Below are 8,978 nucleotides of genomic sequence, written 5' to 3' on the forward strand. Positions count from 1 at the left end.
CGGAGTATGAGGAAATAATAGTTACCTTTTCATCCACTCCGTGACTCGTTCCCGTGTCCTCCTAATGATAATCAGTGTCAATAAGGTGGTTAAAAAGGAGCCTAGAGAGTCAAGAGCTACCTCCGACTCAGAGGTATCTTCTAGTCGAAGCAATTCTGAGGCGCTGGTCTTATTTCCTTTCTTCTTGGCGGCAGTTTTCCTGGCGGCTCTCTTGGCCTTCCTGGCTCTCTTTGCAGCTTCATGATCGTATTTTGTTTTCCAAAATTTGTCATTAGCCTGTGAAAATCAGCAAAAGTCTGAGTAAAGACAAAACATCAAGGATGAAGGTAAAAATGCTCAATTTGGCGGCTTACCGCTGGAGCCGGGTTAGCTTTGCAGAAAGGGCTTAAGCCCACGTTGCCACAGTCTACTAGGCTTTCGTTCAAGAGCGACTTTGTCATATCATCAATGACGTCGTCGGGTAAATTGTCAGGGCTGTGCCGCAGAGGATCATTCTTCTCGCCTGTGTAGGTGCACATCAAACCAGCACGGCGGCTCAATGGAATGATCCGCCAGGCAAGCCAAATCCGGACCAAGTCGATACCACTTAAACCATTCCCCAAAAGAGCCTTGATTTTAGACATGGTAGGGGCGAGTTTCTGGCGATCAGCAGTGGACAACTTGTCTGGTAGAGGATGATTAGACTCGAGGCGCGGGGCGCGAAAGCTGGGCAGAGGGTTCTCATCAGCCGGAGAAGTGTCTTGGCAATAGAACCATGTCTGGTTCCAGTCTTTGGGGTGACTTGGTGGATTCGCATAAGGGAAAATGGCGTCTCTCCGTCGTTGGATTGGGACCCCACCAAGCTCCAAGCTAGGCCCGTTGGCACATTCATTCTGGCGGTTCAAATAAAATAACTCTCTGAAGAGTAGCAAGCTGGGCTCTTCTCCAAGATACACCTCACAGAACACTTGAAAGTTGCAAATATTAGACACGGAATTGGGTGCGATGTCTTGAGGACGGAGGTCAAAAAAGTGTAGGACGTCTCTAAAAAACTTTGAGCCGGGTGGGGAAAAGCCGCGGTTCATGTGGTCAGTGAAGACGATGACTTCCCCCTCTTTGGGCTGAGGCTTTTCCTCGGTTGGATCAGGTGCACGGTAGGACATGATTTCCTTCTTTGGCAGATAGCCAGTCTTCACAAAGTCGTCAAGTGTACTATCCGTGACGATGGACTTGACCCAATTGCATGAAGTGGGTGTTTTGGGCAGCATTTTGAAGACGGAAGCCTAACAAAGAGTGAAATTGCCGGTTCAAACTTAAGCCGGAGAGGGAAAATATTAACAGTGCATATTCAAGATGGCGGCTTACAAAGGGGCCTAATGGTATATGACTAAATTATGTCAGGTTACGTAAACTGCCATGAGCAGTGCAAATTATTTAAGCCGCCATGATAAGTTGGATGATGTTTGTTGAGCATTTCAATTTAAGTCGGCAATTTGAGCCGCCATGGCTAGATGGATCTAACAAATGCAGTTTTTGCCTAAGTGTTACATAAACAAGTTTCACAGGCTGCAGCTATTATTTTGGATCAACGGCTGTTCAGGAAAAGAAAAATAAATCTAGACCTAAAAACCAGTACAGATGAGTTCATGAGCTTTCACAAGATCTTTTCTTCCAGGAAAGGGGATCTACTGATATCAAAAGTGGAAATAAAACAACTGCCGCATTGGTTGTACACTGTTTTCAGATCAAAGAAGCTCGCGGTACGAGCATGGAAGATGAACTATGGTGAACTACGAAGAACATAGAGAAACTCGCAAACCCTAATGCGGATCTGAGGTATGGGAAGGCAGAAACTTATAGCTGCAGATCTACTGCGGAGGATCGCCGCCGTTCTCTGGATCGATTCAGGTTGATGCAGCGACCGAGGTTGAGGAAGACGAGGTGCTCTGCAGCGGCGGCGGAGCTCAAGCGGCAGAAGAGTTGCGAGAGGAAGAAGACGCTGGAAAGGGGGAGGATGAGGGAAGACCGGTCGTGCCTATTTATAAGGAAAGGCTCTTAAGTGGGCGCGAAAAATGAGGAGGCCAAAAATATGGTTATCCAGCTACCAGGACGCCTCGATTCTCGGGATGGTCATTAAGATAAGGATCCGTTGAGATATGTTGGATAAAGTGTGAAGTAATGACAGATGACGTCATGGCGGGTTATCACAAATCCAGAAGATGGCGTCATGGCGGGTTACAAATTCTCGCACAATGAAGAGCAGAAGATTTTTTATAAGTGTTGAAGATTGACATGAACCAGTTCAAATCAATCTGGGGCCTAATGTTGGGGATATAACTATTAGGTATGACCTGCCCAGGAGGGGCCGGGTTATACCTATGGCGATTCATGAAGCCCAAGACAGATTTGGAAGATGGCGGTTCAGTCAAAGGCCCAAGGCCCAAAGGTGACTCAAGACCCGTAGAGATAAACCGCCATAAGTACATAACTTGTATTGTAAGGCAGAGATAGTCAGAGACCGAGTCGGACACTGTTTATGAGCCGGCCGGGACTCTGTGAGCCGCTGGGCGTCGACCTCTGTATATAAAGGGACGACCCGGCGGCGGTTCAGGACAAGTAACTTTAGATCGAAAGCTAGGTCAAGCGGATTCGCTCCCTAGTAATTGAAACATAAGCAATATCACCTCAAACTGGATTAGGCCTTTACCTTCACGGCAAGGGGCCGAACCAGTATAAACCCTCGTGTCCTTTGTCTCGTTTTATCCCCTTTAAGCTTCCTAGTTGCGATGGCTCCACGATTAAGTCCTTTCACTAGGACATCTACCGTGACAATTCCACGACAGGTCTGCCTCGCTAGAAACGGTTGATTTGATCTTTCCTCCAGGGCTAAGCCCATAGGTGCTTTGAGTTTTGTGCGGACCAAGATCTAGATGAAACTCGCGCAAGCAAACAGATGAAAAAATGCTGAAAGTGCGTTATATCGACTAAAGGGGGGGTGAATAGGCAATTTTTATGAATTCTTCACTGAGGAATTTCATGGTGAGGAAATTCCTAAGCGAAGAACTACTTGTAGCGGAATAAGTACTCAGATGCAAACATAACAGAACATAAGCATGGTCATCATGATGAAATGGAAACAAGCAAAGAGTACAAAAAGCGTAAACACAGGATAAAACAGGACGAAGACAAACAGACTGAAGAAATTGAACTGAGGAAATTGAGAAAGTCTTCAGTCAAAGTCTTCAAACAGATATGAACAAGCACACAACACAGTAACGAGGAAATGGAAGAATTGAGGAAATAGAACCAGTAGGCTTGGTGAAGACAGTGATTTGGTAGACCAGTTCCAAGTGCTGTGACAGTTGTACGTCTGGTTGGAGCGGCTAGGTATTTAAACCTGAGGACACACAGTCCTCACCGTATTCTCCTTGAGCTAAGGTCACATAAACCTCGCCCAATCACTCGTGGTAAGTCTTCAGGTGACTTCCAAACCTTCACAAACTCGGTCACTCGGCAATCCACAATTTCCTCTTGGATGCTCTAGACCATGACGCCTAACCGTCTGGAAGATGCACAGTCTTCAAAGGTAACAAGCGTCGGATCCACGCAGGATCAATCTCTTCAGTGATGCTCAATCACTTTGGGTTTGTAGGTGTTTGGGTTTGGGTTTTCCTCACTTGATGATTTTCGCTCAAAGTCCTCGGAGGATGGGATGCTCTCAAATGACAAGTGTCAGTTTCTCTCGGAGCAGCCAACCAGCTAGTGGTTGAAGGGGGCGGCTATTTATAGCCTAGGGAGCAACCCGACATGATAAGACATAAATGCCCTTCAATGATATGACCGTTAGGTGGATAAGATATTTTGGGACAGCTGGCGCGTAGCACAGCAACGGTCGGAAATTTGAGGCTCAAATTCCTCAGGGCTATCATGTTCCTCACTTGTAGGCAATCCACACTGGCGAATTCCTAACTCCTCAGTCAGAACAAATTCCTCAGAGACCAGAAGAACTTCGTCTCTGTCACTGAAGAAATTGACTGAACTGTATGAGATTTCCAATGGCTTCACTCGAAGGGATTGGTAGGTGTAGGATTTTGAGATGAGCATCACTTGGAAACTTTTCCTTAGTATTTCCTTGACCCCCTTTAACAATACGGTGTTCCCTATGACTCAAAAAAGAGAAAATGAAACTACGAAAACAAAAGTCTTCACGCTTCATGTTCCTCGTATGAATACCAAGTCTTCATGGTCACACCAATTTCTTCACTTTCAAAGTCTTTAGAAAGTCCTAAAAAATCCAAAGTCTTCAGTCGAAGACATTCATTTTTAGGGGTTGACTTTCTCTATAAATATCAAACTCCTCATAGACTTATAGACCTGTGTACACTCACAAACGCATCAGTCCCTTAACTTATAAGTCTTCAATACACCAAAATCACTAAGGGGCACTAGATGCACTTACAATCTCCCCCTTTTTGGTGATTGATGACAATATAGGTTAAGTTTTCAACGGGGATAAAACATATGAAGTGTAAATATTAATATTGAGGAATTTGATTGCAAGATATAGAAGAACTCCCCCTGAAGATGTGCATAGTGAGGAATTTTCTTTTGAAGCAATGCACATTTGAAGAGTACGTAGAATCATGGAGATCTCCCCCTATATCTTGTAATTCATACACGCATTTAACATATGATATGAAGAATTAGAAATGCATGATGAAATATGGTGACTGATGTAATTCAGCATGCGTGCATTAACATATCTGAGGAAATAACATGCAGAAGATCAAACCACCATCGGGTTTAAGTTTACAACTCGATCCAACAAAGTCTTCAAAAGAATGAGAGTTGTAACTTAGCAAAAAAAACACCCATATATAGACCCACTTGAAGACTAACTCAAATTTCTCCCCCTTTGTCATCGAATGACCAAAAGGGACGAAAAATGAGGACTAAAGCCCCTTAAGAATATCATGTTGATGGAGGAGCACCAGCGTTGTTGGGGTCGGTTGTTGAAGTAGGGCCTGCCGCAGTGTCGTCCAAATCTTCATGCTCATCCATGTCACGCGATGAAGAATATGAGCTGGCCACCAAGGAAGGAACTTTGACTTTCTTGAATTTCTTTGCTGGAGGTTGAGACCAGTCAAAGTCCTGCCCGAGACCCATTTGCTTCAGATCTTCTTCACCATACAGATGAGACAGAACAACCCAGGTGCGACCGAAGACTTCATGGAGGTAGTAGTGGTTCTTCTTCACTGCATTATGTGTAGCAGTCATGTTGTGAAGAATAGACCCAAACTGACGCTTAACCCATTTGTGGTTGCGATCGACCTTCTAGTGAAGACTGAGGAGAAGCTCACGATCAGTCATCACCCTTGGAGCTGTGCCTTGAGGATTTTGCTTTGAGGCATTGGCGGCAGAGTCATGAGTGGCAGAGTCATCATTGGTGGAGTAAGATGCATCTTTGCGGAACTGGCCATCCAATGGACGGATGCCTTCATCAATAACAGCAGTGGCGTTGCCCTTTTCATCAGCTGAGGAAAATGTCTGTTTGAGGACTTCAATGGGGGGCAAGTAGCTGAGATGATTTTGAAAGTCAGCCTTGTAATTGATTAAAGACCTTGATCCGAGGAATCTCATAATCTAGGGAGCGTAAGGCTTCAATTCAAATGGACATAGTGCAACATTGGCCAGAGTCCTCATGAAGAAATCATGGTAGTTGACAGGAACACCATGAATGATGTTGAATAGCAGATTCTTCATGATACCAACGACCTCTTCTTCATTAGAGTCGTGGCTTTGATTGGACTCAATGTCTTCGTCAGAATGCGATAGACAGTCCGTGGCACATACAACAATTCCTTCACGAGGAATTTGGTCCTTGGGGCTTGGCCGGGCTTCAGTGACTTCATCAACACTTGCATGTAGTGATCTGTAAGCTCAGGTTCATGGTATATACAACAAGCACATTCAAGGGGAGGACTGACAGGCAGGGCATGAAGTAATTCAGAGGCCGGTGCTTTGAAGTGAGTATTTTTTGTCATCTAGTCCAACACCCAAGAGTTCACATCTTCAGCATTTCCTGTGATGTGCAGCGTCGCATAGAACTGAAGAATGAGTTCTTCATTCCAATCACATATATCAGTGCAAAAGTTGAGCAGTCCAGCATCGTGAAGATCATTGAGGACTGGCGTGAAGCAAGGCAGTGATTCCATGTCCACGTGAGGAATATGCTCATGGTCGAAGACTTTGTCCTTGTTGAAAAGCAGCGAAGAATAGAAGTTTGCTTGGCTGGCAGTCCAGAAACGCTTCCTTCTAAGATGAGTAGAGTCATATGGGTTGTAATATGTGAAGAACACATGCTCGTGAAAGAAGTCATCAGCCTTGAAGTTTTGCTTCTTGGAGAAAGGATCCTTTGGCTTGGGCTGAGGAGTGTCAGTAAATTGCATCACAACCTCAGGAATCGCAGTCTCAGGAACCATAGGCTGAGGAATTTCAGTTTCTTCTTCAGTTGCAGCCTGGTTCTTCAATTCTTCAGCAGCTTGTTCATCAGCACTAGTGGCCGGAATTTCTTCATGAATGGATGGAGTGGTGCGAGGTTCTTCAGAGCCCATTTGAACTTTAGTATGCACTGGGGACTGCGGAATTTGTTGCAGAGGAGTGAACAAAGGAGAATTGGGGTGCTGACTTTCCCAAAAGTCATCATTCATCACTGGTGTTGTGCTCCCAATGTCCACATCCTCATCTTCTTCACTTAATTCTTGAAGCCTGCCTCTTCAGCTGTGAACTGAGGCATAGGTGATGAGACAACTGGGGTTGAAGGGATTGTATCCACTTCAATTTCTTCGTCCAACTGCTCTGAAGAAGCAGTAGAAGGAACATCTTCATCGGATCCACTTGGGATCTCATAGTCTTCACCAAAAGGAACGAGTTCCTTTGATGGCATGCATGAGACTGGAACAACATCAATAGGATTCTCAAAAGAGCTTGTCAATTTCTTCATCTTCTTCGGAGCTGAAGATTCTGATGAAGTTGATGCTTTCCTTTTCTTCACTGCTGCACGCTCCGCAGCCTTGGTCTTCTTAGCTTCTGATGCAGAAGGAAGAAATGGACTTCGTGTAGGCGCGGGAGGAGCAGATGAAATTGGTTCATTTTCTTCAGGCACAACTGATGCAGTTGCCCTAGCATGGTCAGTTTCTTCAGGCACAGCGGTTGAAGCTTCAGTTGGCCTGACTATTTCTTCAGGCGCAACACTAGTGGTTGCCCTAGCAGTTTCATCAGCGGCTGGAATGCAGTCATCAGCCCTGGTACTAGCAGTTTCATCAGCAGCCTGATTTTCATCAGCGGTGCTGGCATGTTCTTCAGTGGGCTCAGCAGATGCCTCAACCTGAGGAATTTCTTGTTGCGTTGGGGCTGCAACATTTGAGGTGAATCCCTTGGTCAAATTGACAAATCTAACTTTGGCTCCAAGCCAGTCAGCATAGTAGTGATCAAATTCATCACTAAGATTCTTGATCTTTGATTGCAGAGCGACAAGTTCTTCAGGTGAAAGCTTCCAGACGTTTTGCTTCAGAAAGTGCTCTTTCCTGTACTGTGCTTTCTTCACCTTCCTCCCCTGTTCATATTTCCATTTCTCCTCACCAATGAAGGCAGTCAACATATGACTTTGACCAGGAGTGAGTTTCATCTCAGGCAGAGGTGTGTTGGGGTCCTTGTGCCACGAGTCGATGAAGTCGAGGATCAACTTTGGATCCAGCATCAATGGCACATTACTGCCTTTGGCTCTAGCGGCCCTTTACTGTCTATCTCTGATGATTTCGGCAAGTTCCTCATCATCAGCTTAGTCATCATCAGACAGTACTTGAAAGGCGACCTGCTTCTTGTGAGGACTTGGTCTAGTGCCTCGTCTAGCAGTGGCCTTGGTCTTCAGCAGAGTGGGGCCAGTTGAGGAATTTGGAGGAGCTGAAGAACTTGCAGAGGCTCCTGAGGCAATAGAGATGCCTGTTGTCCTTTGGCACGAGGCGAGGTGCACATGTGCTGAGGATTTGGAAGGAGGAGCTGAGGGTTTTGCAACTTGAGGAGCTGGAGCAGCTTGAGGAATTTGCCGTGAGGGCTTTGCTGACCTGGGCCGTGAGGGCATTGCAGATGAGCTTGGCTGTGAGGACATTGGTGCAGAAGCCTTGGGCTTGTGTGCAGGCTTCTTGGGCATGGCCTTCTTAGGCTTGCTTGTAGAGGCCTCAGCAGTGGCAGCAGAATCTTCATTGAATTTCTTCACTGCTTCTTTTGCCATTTTGGCCAGCTTGGCTTGACGCTTGACCCATTCCTTTGAAAATTCTTCACCTCTTCTGATGCTAGAGGGATCTGCTTCTTGACCAGGTGCCAGTGGAGGTCTTGGGCATGGAGGGTGTACAACAAATTTCTTCATGTACTTAGGAGTTACATATCTGTAATCCCTCCATTCTCTGGCCCATCTCCTCTCAATCTTCTGAATGCGCACCTTGCGCTCATTCTTTGTTTCCTCACGGGGTGTGCAGTACCCTGCATAGATGTCATCAGGGATCTTAAACACAGTGTTGACTTCAGGTTTCTTTCCTCCCTTCTGAGGTTTCTTGCCGTCAGCCATTTTCTTCAGCTGAGGATATTGAACTATTGAGTTTTCAGATGAGGTGTGCAACTTTTCTTCGAGGAATGCTGCAAATGAGTTAAGTTGATGAGAACCTAGTGATTCAGCAGCGGACATGTGTACCTATGAACAGAATATAGTTGCGAAGAATTTGGAGAGGTCATATGCGTTCTTAGAAGTTTTTGCAAAAAGAACAAGTTTGAGGAATTTGACCAGATGAGTCTTGAGGAATTTCACTAAGCGTTCTTTGACTTAGGTTCCAGAGTTGTACAGATTGAAAATCCACACAATTGAGGAATCTTGAAGAAAAATGTTGCTTAGGGAAACAAATCAAGAACAGATGTTGTGTGAGGTGTTTAGTGTGTGAAGATTTGAA

Source organism: Aegilops tauschii, chromosome 7 (genome assembly GCF_002575655.3).
Source record: "Aegilops tauschii subsp. strangulata cultivar AL8/78 chromosome 7, Aet v6.0, whole genome shotgun sequence".
Lineage (NCBI taxonomy): Eukaryota > Viridiplantae > Streptophyta > Magnoliopsida > Poales > Poaceae > Aegilops > Aegilops tauschii.